This window comes from Thalia democratica, chromosome 5, assembly GCF_965202585.1.
Source record: "Thalia democratica chromosome 5, ktThaDemo2.hap1.1, whole genome shotgun sequence".
In the NCBI taxonomy this organism is placed as follows: domain Eukaryota; kingdom Metazoa; phylum Chordata; class Thaliacea; order Salpida; family Salpidae; genus Thalia; species Thalia democratica.
Window position 1 is genome coordinate 18,068,495 of NC_139169.1, and position 14,491 is coordinate 18,082,985.

Sequence of the window (14,491 nt, forward strand, 5' to 3'; positions counted from 1 at the left end):
TTGAAAAACTTAAGTAGTTTGGATACTTTTTTAAACATCAGGTATTGTTTTTTAATTTATTTTTTTTATTTGAATTTTTTTTTACATGTTCTTGTATTTTTTACTTTTATAATTTAGTCACTATTTTTTTTTTAGTAATCATACTTGGTCAGTAGAAATTTTCTAAACTTTTTGATAATACAGATGTTTCAATAATTTTACAATTTGGAAAAAAAAACCTAAGAGTTTATAAATTTCTAAATGTAATAAAACACTTAATCTAGAAGTAAAATTGTCTTTTTATATTTCTTCGCTCTTAACCTTAAAGCTCTTATTGTAAAAAATAAATTACTTTAGCCTATATAGAATTAAATATACAATGATTGACAAAAAAAATAAAAGTCATTTTTAAACCAGGGTTTCCCAAACAATGTCCCTCTCCGACACGATTTCTCTTAAAACTACCATTGAAAACACCTAAGGCCCTTTTTCATGTTCTTCGTCATCAAATCCAGAACATCTAGTGTAAATATCTAATTTACTCTTTTTTTTTTGCTCTTCCTTTTACAGTTTGTGGTCCCCTAGATTTACTAAAATTCTCTCGTTATAACTAGTTTAAGTTTCAGAGCTACTATTGAACCGCTTAAAACCTGTATTTTTTCTCTTCATCTTAAACACCAGATTATCTAGTGTAAATTTCAAATTATGACCTCATGGCTATCTTGTGGCCCCTTTACAGCTCATACCCAACCCTAGATTATGATTTCCTCCCTTTGCTGCTTATGGCCGCCTAACTTTCTGTAATGGCCCCCAAGAGAGCCACTTAGTCCACTTTAGAAAATCCTTATGTAAACTAATTAGGAAGATTCACTATTTCCTATTTTAAAATTTCAACTTTAAATCAATAATGTTAAATGTTATCTAAAAGTTGTATAAACTTGTTTATTTGTTGAAAGTAAAATGCAGAAAATTTCTTGTTTATTTTTGTATAATGCATTTATTAGTCAGCCTTATTAAAATAGTATATCACAGGGTTTTTACCATGTTATTTAGTATAGTTTATTTATCAACAAAACAAGCTCAAAATATTTTTTCTAAGACTCATGGTATGAAAAAACTTTTCATTATGGGTTATTTTATATCTTATTTTTTTAAAGTTTTTATTCATTTAGTTCATTAAAAACAAAAGGCTCCTGTGCCTGTCTCTGTTTTTAAGTTAGTTGGTACATCTTATTTATTTTAAAACAACAAAGTAAATTTGTTACTAGCTTTTAACAAAAACTTTTAAAAATACTCAAGTTTTTAAACATTTATATATAACTTAATCAAACAAGTTTTACAAAAAATAGTAATTGGCTGAAATCTAAATAAAAAATTTTAAACAATTTAAAAGCTTTGAAAGAAAATTTAAAAGCATAGTTAACCTTATTAGTAGATTATAACTTTTAGATAAAAAATTGAAATTGAAATTTTCAGTTTGGAAAATAAAAATTTCACAATTTCAAAATAAAATGTGACTATGTAAAGTTTACTGGTTTTAGTATTGATAGTGATTAAATATATTTAAAATCAAAAAAAATAATAAAACACTCCTGTTAAATTATGATTCTAAGGCAACATTGCAACTTTATTATACTAATGTCTCGGTCAAGTCGATTAAATGAAATAATCATTTTTCTTTATTTCAGTTAATAATAACTTGATTAAACCTAAAAATATTATATGCTTAAATATATCCTAATTTTCAATTAGTAAATGTTATAAATAAATAAAAGTTTTCTTAATTAAAACCTTACAATTAATTATTTTTCATTATAGTTAATTTAAAGTGAAACTGTAATACCAATGTTCTTTAAAAGTTATGCAGAATCTTAAATTTGTAATTAACACAAATATTTTCAGCGGAAAATTTTAAGTAAATTAGTTAGTAGCTTTCTTATGAAATCAGGATCTTAAAAAATAGTTTAAAATTTATTATCACATTCTAAAATATTAATTAAGACTAGTTTCAATTCTTTTTAATTAGTGTACAGCACAAAAGTGAAACCTATTTCTGCTTGCACTGAATGTCTCATCGTTGTTAATGAACATGGTTGTTTACATTGTTAATTTTAACATTTAAAATTTAGTGATATAGCACAATCAAATCTGTGAAATAAGTTTTCTTTTGTTAAACTACTGTATAATTGAACAGCCAAAACTTTTCTTCATTTTGACAGCGTAGCAAAGGTTATATTTGAGTAGTATAAATATTAATTAACAACAATAATTTGTTTTATACTTTTGTAAAATTCTCAAACATTTTATAAGTTTTTCTTTCTTTGATGTATCTTTAAAATGATTTAAGTGTTTGTTAAACATTTTAAACAGATTTTAAAGCTTTAAAATATTATAATTAGAAGTGTTAATGGAGTACGAATGTTGTATATGCCTGGATAGGTTATTCAAAGTAGACACAGAAGTATCTGTCACACCGTGTGGTCATACCTTTCACAAAGGCTGCATATCAAACGTAATAAAAGATGAGAATAAGAAATGTCCAATTTGTAGACAAGATTTACAGGAAGAAAAAATAGTTAAAGTTCACTTTAATGTGAATAAAGAACTTGACTATAGTGATTGTTCAAATGATACTTTGAGCTTCTTTGATAAAGTTGTTGAGTATGAAGCAGACAAAAGGATGACCATGGTAAAAATCATCAAGAAGTTAGATAAAGAAAATACCCGTCTAAAGGAAACTTACAAAACCAACTGTAAAGGCTACAGCTTGTGTAAGGTGTTCTTGAGAAGTTTCCAGAAAGAAATTAAAAACTTGAATAAAAAAATCAGTAAGCTAAACTTAACAAAGGGTGGGTTGAAAAGGAAAAAAAGATTGCTTAATGAAAAAGAAGAATCTATTGAAGAACAAAAGTTAGAAGTTAAAGAAAATGATTTTGATGTAAATACTTGTGAGGTTGCTATCAACAATATCGAAGCAGTAATTAGTAAAGGTTTGTTTATTTGTTATTGTTTAAATAACTTAATTATTTATGTTAAACTTATAGTTTTATATAGAATCAGGATCAAAACAGATCTTCAATTTATAATTAAGTCCAGATGAATAAGTTTGAAAGTATTCAAAATTTTAAGTCTATATAAAAAGATACTATCATTAAATTTCGTGCAAAACAACCACTGAAAATACATAAGCTTGAAAAACCTATAATGCACTTAAAATCTACAGTTTTAAACACTTTTACTAATAAAATTGACAACTTTGTTAACACTTTCTTATTGTTGTAAAAGCTTTTAAAACAAATTACAAAAATTAAAAGTAAACTTATTCACATAACCCTGAATGTATCATTAATATATCTTTATTAATGTCTGATATATATTATTATCGTTGATTACTAAAATAAATTTTTAGAGTAATTTAACAAAAATCTTTAGACTTTGAATACTCGTTTAACCGAAATTTAGCCTAAGTCACTTTAAAATATCTTAACTGTTCTTAACCGATTGCAACTTAATTAAACAACATCTGGAAACAGTCTATTATCAATTAAAAAAATTAAATTCTATTTTAACTAGCGTGTCCTATAGAAAAATCAGATCAGCAAAATATTAGATCAGCAGTTTTTGTTTTAAAACTTAAAAAAAAATTAATTTTGAGTTGTGTCAAGTAGAAAATAATTCTCAATATAAAATTTTAAATTAATTTTGTTATGGTTTTTAGTTTTATATTATCTTGTTAATCGGAATTTTTTGAAGGGATTTATATTGAAAAAGTAAATGAAGTTTTTAGTGGAAATAAGAAAGCTTTAGATTACAACATGAAAATATGGTTGAACAAAAATTTACTACATGAACGGCTTTTAAATAAAGTTGAAAACAATATGAAAGTACTACACGTAAACGATGAAAAAATAAGTGATCTAATATTGATGAAATCTGTTGAATTAGAAGTTGAAAACAAGGCGTTGCAAGAAAACAACAAAGCAATAACTAAATACCTTGAAATTTTGGAAAAATCGCTCAGACAGGCTCAAAACAAAGCAGAGTGCTTGAAAAACGATTACAAAAATTTGAAGTCTGAAAATAATGATCTATTGGCTGATTTAAAAACTACAAAACGGATAAAAACTAATATTGAAAGGTTATCAAGAAATGCAAGAGAAAAGCAAAACGATAACATTAATGATGTTCAGATAACAAACTGCTATTCAACTAAAGGTATATATTTTTTTTTAATTTTAATATTACATACTACATTTTTTACAACTTTATATTACTTTACTTATATATTGTGTACGTAGTTCTTTTATTGCAATTTAAAGCTTAATCATCAAACCAAAGCTCTCAGTAGACACAGGCTTCATTTTTATACAAAAATATTTTGCCTGATTTTTTACTAATATTTAGTTTATTTTACGGCAAATCAAACCCTGCTTTGATTACTATTACCGATGTTTTCTTTTTACTGTAATAATGTTATCAAAACTTGTTTAACTGTTGTATACTTATTTTTATTTTCTAGGTGCAGAAACCAATGAAATTAAAAGCTACATATACATTAGCGGAGGAAAAAATGATGAAAAAAATCACGAAAACTGTGTTTTGAAAATGGACACAAACATGGGTAAATGGAATCATTTTAAAACTATGAATACACGTAGAAGTGAACATCAATCCATAATAAAAGGAGATCAAATGTATTTGATAGGCGGATATAATGGATCAGACTACGTTGATTCCGCTGAAAATGAGACCATATCTCTTAACGAGGAATTAGCTACCAAAACGTTTTCTTTCATGCACAACAAACGGCTAAGCTTTGGAATGTGTTCTTTTGCAGAATGTGTTTTTGTCGGAGGAGGATATAAAAACTCTTCTGAAGATATAGACAAATGCGAAGTCTACAGTTTTGAAACTTGTGAATGGACTGAAGTTTCTAGTATGAACACTAAACGAAACGAATTTACTCTGACTTATTTTCAAGGAAAAGTCTGGGCTATTGGCAGTTATAACCACTCAAATGACACAGATACATGGCTGGACACAATAGAAACATTCGATATTACAAAAAACAAATGGAAAACAAGCAATTTGAGGCTCCTAACTGAACGATCTGGACATAGCACTGTTGATTACCACAGAAAACTCTTTGTTGTTGGTGGCGATAAAAAAGACTCATTTTTAGCTTCTGTTGAAGTTTATTCAAGCGAAACCAATCAGTTTAGTTTTGTTGCTTCAATGAATATCCCACGATGTTATTTTGGATGCTGCTTTGTAAATTCAAGTTTGTATGTGATTGGAGGTAATTTAGATTACGACACTCTAACAGATGAAGTTGAGATATACGACATTGAAAAAGATGAATGGAGAAGAGGTCCGAGTTTGCCTTTATAATTGGCTGATTTTGCTTGCTCAAACACTTAACGACCAGTTCTCATTTTACAACTCTATAATTTATTATTGCTCTGAAACTTTATAATTTCTGCTCATATTATAAGAATCAGCTAGTTATATGATATATAACAATATTTTTAGTTCCATGTTGTTAATAAAAAAGTTTAAGTTTGTCTAGCTCTAAATAAAAGCTTGTATAGTTTTAACAAGTATAATATTTTTGTTAACTATATACAAACTAAAGTGATTGACTCACAATATTTTTCTTGTTTTCAATAAAGTTGTTAGTGTAAAACTTAACTATTTCTGTTTTAATAGGCTTTATCTATACAAAAAACTTTTATCTTAAAAAAATAAATATTTTTAACGAAATATAATTTTAATAGTTAAAATGAACACCTTAAGTTTTATTTTATTACTATATCCTACACATATTGTTTTAATTTACTATGTGTATTTTCCTTTACTTTCTTTTTTTTTTGTTTCGTTTGTTTTTTCTATATAAAATAAAAAAAACTACTTTTTTAATTGTATCTAAGTATGTGTAAATAGTTCTAATAAAAAATAAACTAACCATCGAATTTACTATAAGAAAAGTAATTTTTATATAAATACTTATTACTAAATACTAAATTATAAATTTTCAATAAAAAATTACTTTACTTATAGTCCTTTAAACTCCAAGCTGAAAAAATGCCCATATTATTATAAAAATAGTATAAATAAATAATTGCACAAGAGTTTCTAGAGTGTTAAAATAGATTAATTAAACATTTCTAAATTAAGTAATTTCAGTTATGTCTTAACTGCAATTGTTTTTATTACTCTGACGGTTAAAAATATAAGCTTATGTAAAACTCTAATGTATTGTTTAGTATAATTATCTTTTCTTTTAGTAGTAAACATTTTTTGTTAATTTTAGTATGTAGCTTTCTATTCAAGAAATTACTCTTTCATTTTAAAATAAATTATTTTCTATAGATTAAGTTTTCATTTTTTGTTAATTTTAATATATAGCTTGAAAACTTGATCTATAGAAAGTAAGTTATTTTATAATAAAACAGTAACTTCTTTATTAGGAACTTAATGATTGATATTAATAGTACAAATTGCGACAATGTTAAAACTATCCTGTATACAAGGGGTTGGCAACGATTTTAGTCGGCGAGCTAGGTGTGAAAAAATTAATTTGTGTATAATCTAAAGCATTTAAGTTGCATTCACGAAAATTACTCAGTTATTCAGCGACAAATGATAATTTTAGATGACCATTCTTTTTTATTTCTAAATTTAAATTTTAAATTTTTTACAAGTTTTACTTAAGCTTGTTTTTTTTCTCTTTATTTGAACTATCAAAATATTTACAGTTAGTTTGAAAATTTGGTTTAGCAGGCCAGATTCACAAGCTTGCGGGCCGCACTTATATTTCTTTCAAGCTGGATTCTATTGTTGGATAAATCTTCTAAATGTTGGCGGGTTGCTAATTTTTGTTTTGCATTTTTTAGTTATAGCCATCATCGTTGCAAAAATACATTCGAAATTGTTGCTAAATTGGATTTATTTATATTGATACTATTTTTATCAAACAATAAAATATGCAATAAAAGCAAGAGAGTGGTTAAAATTTATATTACAGTAAATAAGTTATTTGAATTAAAGGTCAATAAACTAAATTCAAAACTTAATAATTACATTGATACAATAAAAACTAACAACGGAGCCAGTAAGTTTGATCAGACCTATTCAGTTAAATCAACCAATGGTGGTTACTGTTTTGTCTGCATATTTTTAGCTGTTATTAAAATTTAATTTTACTTTTCTATTTGATGTTTACAAAGAAAAGACAAGTGCAGTAGTAATTTATCAATCTTCTGTCCTTACTTTGAAGGGTAAGCAACATTTTATGAAGAACAACTGAATTTACTTAAAAGGCTATTCGCGGGCCACGATGTTTTGAAAAGTTTCAATTTTAAAATAAGTGTCAAATACAACTGCGAATAACTAATAAAATAAACATTATTTAGGCAGCAGTTTACTGACAAGAAGGTTTTTTTTCATTATCAATTAGCACCAATTGCTTTTTTTTCATTTAATATTTTTAAGTAAACGGCATGCAAATTATTTTTAAGGTCATATTTTACCAAACAATTTATGTTTAAACTCAAAGTAAATTATTCAAATTTTATCAGCAAACTTTAGTATATTTACTAAAATTAAATAACAAATACAAATAACTTGTAGAAAATTATTTAACTATTTAAACTATAAAAGTTTTAGAAATTAATTAGTTTCACGATTTGTTTTAAGCTAAAAAACTGCGTTTTCTTTTAAGCCCCGCCTATAGGACGTAGTTCTCATACCCCAGGTCTGAATAAAATATATGTTTAATTTTAAATTTGTAATATAATCTAAATAGTTAAAATTGTGCAGACCAAGTCTTATCTACGTTTTTTTAATGCGATTCCGGTAGATCACTAATCTAAAAAAATATTTAGTTTAAAATCATACCTAACTATTATCAATATAAAGTAAAAGAATTTAAAGTGAACACTGATTTTTGCTTATGTGCAGATATAGTTTATGTGTAGGCAATGATAAATTCAAAAGAGGCCAATAAAAACCAGTTTTTCCTTCAATAATAATATAACTAGTCGGCCGTGTTTATTTCGTTTGTTATCCTTAATATTTTACTTTTAAAAACGTTATAAACAGCTGATTCTAAGTTAACTTTACAAACCAACGGACTTCATCAGTCTTTCTTGTCCTTTCATATGTGTGGTGATATGAAAAAAAATTAGCTCCTTGTCTGTTTAAACCTTTACGAAGTTTACTTTATAAGCTGATAAAATCTTGAAACGAAAACTTTTCTTTACATGATTTTCACTAATGTCATTACAAATTTTAAATTTATATAATTACCCGTTCAGAGCATTTATGTGACCTTACACGAGGTTTCAAGGGGGGAATCTAGAGTTTGCGCCATCTCATGGTTTATTTAAACCTTTTTTTTTAAAGACTGACATCAGACAGTCTTTTGAAATTAAAGAAAGTCTACAGAGCCGAAGCTTGGATTTTTGTATGGCGTGAGACTAGCTCAAGTTCTCAAAAAGTTTTATCATACTAATTCGATCATCAGACCACAAGCCTTTGGTAGACTGAGATCTATGTCAAATGATCGAATTGGTATGATAAAATTTTGTATAATTTGAGCTAGTCTCACGGCATAAAAAAGTCATTAGACATAGATCTCAGTCTACCAAATTTAGTCATCAGCAATGAAAAATTAGAAATCTGAACAAAAGTACATACAAATCAAATTCTAACAACCAAAACATCTTACGACTCACTACTTTAGAAATTTTACTACACTTGTCTTATGTCTTACATTGTTGTTATTTAAACAAAATAGTTCTTTTGATTTATGTGTGTAAATAGAAATATGTACAATTTTTATAAAAACTTGCCTTAAAAGTAATAGCTGCTATGTTTTTATTTTTAATCACACTATTTTTATAAGTTACAGTAACCACTCGCTTATTTACGCACATTGTGTCCACAGAAAAAGTGCGTAAAGATATGAGAGATCGTAAAGAAACGAGAGTAACCAAATATACTCACTATAATGGCTGTTTATTAATATTGCTTCTAGTTAAAATCAGACTGGGCACTTTCCCCTTTTTTAACTATTTGTTTACTTCATTTATAAATATGAAAACAACAGATAAAACTATACATATATTAAAAAAAGGATTTGAATTTCTAAAAAATAATAGTAATACGAGTAGAAATAATTTTACTATTTTAATAATAAGTAGAAATTATCTTTATCTTTATTTATATGTGACATTTATATTCTATTCTACTTAGCAAATTCAATTTATAATTAAGCATTTCTTTACAGTTATAAAATGGTGTTTATTAATATATAGGGCAAGACTGCTGTATTATTTCTTTGTGTTTTAAACTCTTATTATTTCATTATTAAACTCAGTCATGTTTATTTCAAAATTTTGATTTAATCTCTTATTGTTAACAAAATTTCTGATATACTGAGGTATAACTAAATGTTTATCAATTAGTCAAGGAACATAAATTTACAAAGTTTAAAAATATAGAGAGGTGTGTTAGCATTCAAAAACATATATTTTAATTTAAAAATATACACTAAACCTAATTTGTGCAATATTAAAAAAAATAAAAAAATTTATTTTCTGAATTTCATAGAATTCTGAAATGCGTAACTAAACGAGAGTGCGTAACGTCACGAGTGCGTAAATATCCGAGAAGTTACTGTATAAACAAATCGTTTGTTACGTCAAATAATAATTTTGATACAAAAAAATAACTAAAAATTTGTTTAGCCTCATGATTAACAACAGTTGGAAGTACAAAAAGATCTGCTTCTTTTATTTTGAAATATTTTCAACTTATGTTCACTCAGAAGTCGGAAAAGGACGAACGAGAAAGGAAACTTCCTACCATGAGCGCCACACGTACCTGAAGCGCCCGCGGGCAGAAGTCTGGGGAAACCGAGTTTAAACACGAAATATTTGCTTAGCTGACAATTACGCGCTGGGTATTGAGCGTCGTCTACTGCTTGGCAATTGAAAACATTTTCTAGGACGTGTACAAGTTCACAGCGGGAAGCATGTATGCCCACAAACAAAACAACGACACTCGCAGAAAACTTGTTTACTTGATGGGGTGTTACGAAGGTTACAGGGACAAAAAACAAACTAGGTGGAAGACCTCGACAGGGAAGTAGCTTGATTGGAACTAGTCGACCGTTTTGAACCACTTTGAAAGTAATAATCGGTTGGAACTGCAGGACTTCGGGTTGAGGTGATGAATGGAAGAGCGCAGAAAATGGATGTTTTGCAGGGGAAGAAATTATTTTGGTCAATGGTCGCCTCTGTGCACAATTCGTTCAACAACGAAAATTACAAAAAAATTCTGCCGACACAAACTTTATTTTCTAATTCCAGAGCTTCTGCAAAGACGATTCGAGAGGTCCGGTGGCTTTCAGGTAGTCTAAAAGTGTCTAATTTGATAATTTGGTGCACAGTTTCATGCGGAGGTTTTAACTTTCAAACGACCGGTAGCATTGGACAGCCGTGCGTGGCAGCTAAGTCCTCGACCCACGTAGAGCAGATTGATGAAATGATGAGAAATGATGTTTCTGAAGGTGAGGACAGTTTCTCCAAACTTGATTTTTAAGCATAAAGGATCGACGCGGGAGAGGGGACCCTCTGCATCATGATCCTTATTTCAGCAACAAAAAGCAAAATATTATAATATAGCTTGTACTAGTACTGTTATAAGTACTGTTCAATTTCTAAGAAGACCCGAAAGATCTTGAACAAAACCGGGTTGCACCACAGGGGTAGCTTGCAGGTGAAATTTCAAATGATTGTGCCAACACGAAGACTATCAAAATGACAAGTATGATAAGCAGAACATTGCAATGATATTTCTTTTCGGTGATTTCCAAGCTGAGTTTGATAAGCCGTTGACAATGATTACTGATCGCAGTGTGAAAGACTGCAAAGTGTTTAGATGGAAAGATAATTGTGAAACTGAAACTACAGAAGACGAAAATCCTCTGCAAGTGAGGAAAGTAGATATTTTAGATGAAAAAAGGTGCAGCTCTCTCATGTTAAACCCAAGTGCTATTAAGTTGCTTTATGGTCATCATGTTTTTACTGAACAAGAATCTTGTAGACCATTAGTGTTGAAGCAGAAACCAGTTTAATTTACAATGATTATATACATGAAAACCATGGAGTTAACGAAGTCGCGTCTTTAAATGGATACCTCCGCACGAAACCGTTCACCAAGTTACCGAACTGAACACTTTTCGAATGCCTGTAAGCCACCGGACCGTCCGAGTTTACAGGAGCTCTGAAATTCGAAACTGGAGTTTGTCTCGGATTTTTTGTCGTTGAACGATTAGTACAAGTAGTCGACCGTAGACCAAAAGCATGTCTTCTCCTGCAAAACATCCGAAATTACTCTACAAATTAAACTTGTTCTTGCTTAAACACAAATGGTTGATCTTTTTAGTTTTTTTTTTCAGTAGAAACATGATGATTATAAAGCAACTGCATAACACTTTGATTTTCATGAAAGAGCTGCACCTTTTATCACCTGAGATACCTACTTTGCTTGCATTGGATTTTCGTACTTTTTAGTTCAGTTTCACAATTATCTTCCAATTTAAAAACTTTGCAGTCTTTCACATTGCGACCAATAATCATCTCAACGGCTTGACAAACTCAGCTTTGAAATAAAATTCATCGCGGAGAGTTATCAACGCAATGTTATACTTATCATATGTTGGAAAAATAGTTGTTAAAGTAACTAGATGTGGTTTGAACCCATCTTTTGCTGAGGATGGCGCCATGACAAGTTATAATATAATCTTGTTTGTTGCTGTATGTTGTTGAAATAAGGAGCGCAATAAAGAGGGTCCCCCACTCTCGCGTCCGATCCTTGCTTCTTAATAATCTAGTTTGGAGAAATTTTCTTCACTTTTTAATCAATCCGTTATACGTAGGCCGAGAGCTTAGCTGCCACGCACGGCTGTTTGAAATTTAAAAATTCGGCATGAAATTTTGCACCAAAATAAAAACTAAAAGTTTTGTTAATATGAAATTTAGCACTTTCGGTTAATATTTAACACTAGCATGTTAATGTTATTTGTATTAGAGAACAACTAGAAATAATTGTGAACCGGTCAAATATACACGAAGACACTTTTGCAACAAGGGTCATTTATGCAAGAGATTTAAAATAAATTGTAAACAAAACAAAAAATAATAATAGAATTTAATAAAAATTGAATTATTATTGATAAATTGAAAATTTGAAATTGGTTTTATAGACCAATAAAAAAAAAGAAAATAAAAAAGATACCGACCGAGGGTAAGGATTAATGGTAACAGTGATAGGAAAAATTTTAAAAGTATTAATAAAGTTAATATAAAAACACTAGAATATAAAAGAATAAATAAAATTTTAATTAGTAAAAAAAAAAGCAAGAAAAAACAATAACTGACCGAGGAAAAGGGTTAAGGCTAACAGTGGTAGTAATAATTAAATAAATGAAAATTGAAACCAACAAAGTTACTTAAAAAAAGATTAGTGAAAGTAATGTCAACCCGTGCAAAAGTAATCTTCGTGCAAAAATTTCCCTTCGTGCAAAAGTGTTACCTTCATGCATTTTTGACACCTGCCCACTATATTTATACATATTTTTTCAATGCACTTTTATTAAACTCTATAAGGCGGGCTCAGTAACCACTAGAGATTTAAAAAATTACATTAACTTATTTACATAAAATTACTAATTATTCACTATATTAAAAGATGCTTTCCAACTTTTTATGTTAACGTAAAATAAAATCATCCAAAATTCAGTGTCAACCAAAACGGAATATTGACAATTAGGTACAGGGATAGTACTTTTTATTTTGAAGGTAGACTATCTAGAAGCGCTAATCAAAATACGTTTTAAGTTTTATTTAAGCGCTGGAAACGAACAAAAAAAACGATTTTTTTTTTCATTTTTTACTCCAAACCGCCATATTGGTTAACAGTTGAGACGAAAATATGTAAACGATTTCTGAAATTGTTAGCTGTAGTTTGGTATTTCGTACTCTTGTATACCTGACAATATGAACTAAATAGTTTTATAAATTGTTGTTTAACAACTACTTCTTAGTTAAACTCAAATAAAAAATTCAAGCTTGTATTATTAAAAAGTCCCATGTAGAGACAAAAATCAAATTTGACTTAGAATACATACGTACTCTTTGTAACATTTGTTATCTAGATTTCCAAAATATAATTAATCAAAAGTTAGCATTAAATAAAAGTGTTTTTCACTGTTGTTTTGAAAGTTGTTTTTAAGTTTAAACCATTCCAGGGTGTTTGCAAAAATTTTTAATATTTCTTTTCTTGTGCCTGTAAAAAACTATTTCTGAATCGTGTGTTTTGTTTTATTAATAAACTGATAAAAATAATCTGAAAAACTATTGAATTTACTTTTTAAAACTAGTGAAACGGTCTTTAAGGTAAACACAACACTTTACATCAACTCTCTTAATCATCTAAATTGCTTTTTTAGTTCATAGGTATTAAAATAACTATATATATTTATGATTTAGTGTTAAACTTTAGTTAACAGTTCTCAATACTTTGTAAAGTAAAAACTGTTATCGTTAAAACTAAAAATAAACACAGATTTTTATTTAATAAGTTTCCACAAATTACTACTTAATTATATCCATACAAATTTTTACCTTAAACATTTTGAAAGAATCTTAGCAAACAACATTTCTACAATCAAATAAAAGCATATTAACAGTAAGCCTATTTAAGTAAGTAGTTAAATCTAAGTTTGAGTCCTACATCATAATACTTGTAATTTTAATGCAAATTGTTTATTGTTTTGCAATAATTCCTTGTTTCCTAATAAGATTTAATTTAATGTACAGTTAAGTATCAAAAAAATTCAAAAGCTAGAAATATTTTCTTTTTAAAGTAGTAAAAATATTTGAATTCTATTTATGAAATTATATAAAGAATTTAAGAAATTGTTTATTTCTAGTATGTTTTTAACTTGAAAAGTAAATACTTTATACATATTTAGAATGATAAGTACATTTTAAAGTCCGTCTGAGCTTAAAAAAACTGAGTCAGGAATTTTTTTCAATATTTTTTATTATACTCTTTTCCTAACCTGCCTTAATTAAATTGGTCAAAACAAAGCATAAAACTTATATGTAAAACTAAAAATAACATGAAAAAAAATTCTTTTAATGCTGACTAGGTTTTTTCAGCTCAGACTGACCTTTCAGAATAGTAGTTCTTGCATGACAAGTTTGAGGAATATTTAGAATGTGATTGTGAAATTATCATGTTTTATTACAATTTAATAGTTAATATGACATAATCAGCTAATACAGGGATCAGCAAATTGCGGAATGCGGGTCAAATTCAGCCCTCAAAGACAAACATTGCGGCCGTAATATACTTTTCAACTAAAAACATACTTTTTTTAAACAATACAAAAATTACTTTTACGGTGAAACTTACAACTATCCTCTAAAGCTAATCA